This window comes from Argopecten irradians, chromosome 8 (genome assembly GCF_041381155.1).
Source record: "Argopecten irradians isolate NY chromosome 8, Ai_NY, whole genome shotgun sequence".
Classification (NCBI taxonomy): Eukaryota; Metazoa; Mollusca; class Bivalvia; order Pectinida; family Pectinidae; genus Argopecten; species Argopecten irradians.
In genome coordinates, this window is record NC_091141.1 from 14,504,936 (window position 1) to 14,509,516 (window position 4,581).

Here is a 4,581-nt window from a genome sequence, read left to right on the forward strand (position 1 = left end):
TTATACCAAAATCAAACATATATAGATGCTTAAAATAAGATATTACTTCCTATAATTCTATAGAGGCATACCATCTGAAAAAGGTATTAAACAAGGTAGAATCATACGAGTTATATGTGACGGAAGAATTCCAGTCGGTGACACACTCTGTAGAATGTGCTGCTCGATGTCTTTCACAGTATGGTGCATTGAGATATCAGTTTATAATTGGCAAGTGGGTATTCGAAGGAGACACGAAAAGAAAATACCACTGTCATAGAAATCAGTCATTCACCACATACAATACAGTACAAACATAAGAGCTCGTCCTTCAATGACCTTAACATCTAATCAGTCGCTAATTCTGCCGGACTGTCACCAAATAGGGTCCATCAAGTAGGTGGAATATGGCAATATTTTAATACGGTTAAAGTTCTGGTGAATGGGAAAAAAAGATAAGCCTTTTATTTACTTCATTTGTTGTGAAAACTATTTGTAAGTAAAATATTTGGTTTCAAGAGTTTTTTAAAATACTTAAAGCACATCTAGAGTGTTTCGTACCAGACGGGATTTATTGAACTGATCTTCAACTTGTTAACTAAATTGATCGAAGAATGATGAAAATGGAGAAAAAATACTGAAATTGGAAAGACATTTAATTTAAAATATTATATGGCGAATTCAATGGATTATAAGATTAGAAACCAGAAAATAGATAGCTATGTCATCTGTACGAAAACAAAATTTCAAGTAGTTGAAAAGGGAGGTTATCGATCCGAAAAATATTACTTAATCTAAAAAATATTAGATTACCAGACTAAAATATGCATGGCTTCAGCGAAGGAATTTTCCATAAAGCGGCCGGAAAAAAACTTTGCCGTAAGCTTGAGTTCAGTGAAAGGACTAGAACAATGGGTACCTGTTTCCGAACATAGACGTAATTGATTAGGGCTGGACAGAAGTAATCAATAAACGGAATAGAAAGTGACAGTCAAACACAATAAAACCTATCAAACCATCTACGGGCACAATGCACTCTGAGCGGTCTAACAGTGGATGGATACTTTATAATCGATGCATTCTAATTTTGAAACAATGATGTTATAAGTAATAAATATAGAAGAAACGAACTTTTATAATTTTAAATGATAGTTCATTTCCTTTGAGACTTTATGAAGCGAATCTAAGACGGTTCAATTTTTGTCGAGCAAAAAAAACTTAGAGACGAAATTCATAAAATTTCATATGAAATAAACACTTTGAGATAATGTTTACCACAACTACAACAACCTTTGTCACGACATCCTGATATCATTACATAACATCTGTGTACGGTTATGACGTCACAATGAATATCCAACCAATGAAAGGTACGCCAGGTTATGTTACACTAGCGACATATGCATACATATAGCATGGCATTGGGCAAAGTCATCAGTCGGATTATGTGATAATATAAGACCATTTACAAAAATGTAGTATGTGGATATGAAGGATAGAGATATTATACTCGAGGGTCACAAAATGTGGTAACACTCTAGATATCAGGCGGAATATGTAGTAGATAATATGTTTATACCTCACTGTCATTTAGAATGTTCTGATTCGATTAAACTTGATCACATGATAATAAATAAGATAGATGTTTCACCAGAATTGGAAATCGGGGAAAATTAACCCAGGGGGGAAACCGATGGAAATAACCCCGGCGTAATAACCACTTGGTAACCCCGCACATGACACACCTGACTGGTAACCCTGCACATGACACACTTGACTGGTAACCCCGCACATGACACACTTGACTGGAAACCCCGCACATGACACACTTGACTGGTAACCCTGCACATGACACACTTGACTGGTAACCCTGCACATGACACACTTGACTGGTAACCCTGCACATGACACACTTGACTGGTAACCCTGCACATGACACACTTGACTGGTAACCCCGCACATGACACACTTGACTGGTAACCCTGCACATGACACACTTGACTGGTAACCCCGCACATGACACACTTGACTGGTAACCCTGCACATGACACACTTGACTGGAAACCCCGCACATGACACACTTGACTGGTAACCCCGCACATGTCACACTTGACTGGTAATCCGCACATGACACACTTGACTGGTAACCCTGCACATGACACACTTGACTGGTAACCCTGCACATGACACACTTGACTGGTAACCCTGCACATGACACACTTGACTGGTAACCCTGCACATGACACACTTGACTGGTAACCCTGCACATGACACACTTGACTGGTAACCCTGCACATGACACACTTGACTGGTAACCCTGCAAATGACACACTTGACTGGAAACCCCGCACATGACACACTTGACGCGTCTTGCACATTCAGCCAAAATGGCAACGATGTTGCTTATTTTTTACGACAAAGATGCTACAGTCAACAAAATCCATGAATCTGTATCTTCATAAGTAATTTCTACTCTTGCTGATGTACATTATTCATGGATATATATTAATTGTGTTCGATATAAAACAGTATTTGCATGTCCCTGTGTGTCGGGATACCTCTAGAATTGTCTCCATGGACGGAGGTCTTTTCTCTCGGGCTTCATCCTCGAGAAAACAACTGTTTCATGGCGATATAATTTTACACAGAGGGCCATATATTGTTCCTTCGGTTCATTCTTGGAGGGAAATTCAATAAAGCAGATAACTCTCGTATAGTGGATGGAAACAATGGTTATTTGATTAAATTTCATAACATTTACAAGGAACCACCGTGTAATAATATGTTTCTTGTTTTATATACAACCTGTTCTTTTAGGAATCATTTTATTCTCGTATTCCTTTAACGTACGTATTATAGCGGTGATCTTATTTTGTCACTTCTTGCGGTAGTATTGGTAAATTCAAATGTTGACGGACAGCTTTAGCTTTAGAACGCCTAGGCTGTAAAGGTACAGTACAACATTTCCAGTGCCAGATAATATAGCATGTACCAGACCTATTTACCGTTATGAATTATGCATTGCTCATACTCATTGTCTCTATCGCGCGTTCTGTTGAAGGCCTGGTTTGAGCCATACCAATATAGCTGGACTCATTTAGAACTAAGGAAGGTTCTTCTCGTCATAATCTAAAAAAAAACCTTATCATTAGTGTTCCAGATTTATTTTATTATAATGCCACATGTCAAATGAGAACAATTCATAAAAAAACATATTGAACTTTATTAGTAAAAGTCAATCGACATTTAGCTACAATTTCCTCATGAAACACTTACATTCAAAACAATTATATCGAGTTGTTACCTGAGATAACATGTCACCAATGATCGACGCATTCCTTTTCCGGTACAGTTTAACATAATATGATATAGTTTTGAGCTATAGGATATGTTTCGAACATACTTTATTAACATATCAGTCAAGAATAACCTCTTGAGCATGGGTGATCGGGTGGTGTAGTGGTAAAGCCGCTCGCCTTTCACCTAGACGGCAGAGGTTCGATCCCCGGCACGGACGTGAAAAGGTCAGGGATCATTTGCCCGATCACGTGGGTTTTCTCCGGGCACTCCGGTTTCCTCCCACACTAAGACCCCTCGCACTTTTACATCCGGGCCATCGAGAGTGATTTATATAAGTTGTATAACTTGTTTCTCAATCGATGTAAAATAAATAAAAATTTTATTTAATATCCTTGCAATAGGCAGTCAAACATGTTTATACTGACCAGGGAAGAGGCAAAGGAAAAGTGTGCTCTAAAGCCAAGTTGTCTTATACATTGGAAGAATTTTGATATTAATGGCCATTTAAGCCCCTTACAAATTGGTCGTAATAAGCAAGTTGTTTTATCTAGAGGTGGTTACTAAAGCAGATTGCACTTTATACGCAAACGTTGAGGTAAAACCTACCTTGAGCAATTTGAAGTCTATTAGTATAGTTCTATCATTGCCACTATTAGCTAGCTAGTGGAATAATTCTCAATTATTACATTGATATACATATATGACTCAGCTATATTGTAAAGAGGATAATGCTCATAACACATACAGTTATTTTCATTTGCAACGAAAACAGAAACAAACTACATTCTATATTTAACTGCAATAGTAAGCAACGTTTCCATGCCATTATATGGTATTTCATTGCTTAATAAGTGACAAATAACACTAAATATGATCAGTAACTAGTAAAAGCTGACTAACTCGCCTCTGTCCATGTCAATTATCATCGCTCGGTATCCCATTATGGTACGCTTAGGATCGTATTTGTATTCTAAATAGACGGCTCTTCATCAACGGCCGGGGAGTATCGAGTTTGGTTTAGCTATATAAGCAGTCTCTAAGCAGTGAATCCGATAAGGATATCGAAGGGTCCAGAAGAGGTAGACGTTGTTCAGACGTGAAAAAACATAAATTGTGGTTGCGTTATCCCAAGAGGACAGTTATGTTTACGGATATGGCATGAGAAATACAAGACTGTAATTATTCTGATCAGTGTCAAATGAACAGTATGTTGTTCTATATGAAGTATTGAATTTACCATAAATGCACAATTTTATGTGGCGGTGTCAATAGGCCTAGCCTAAGTGTTTCTGTGGTTGTCAT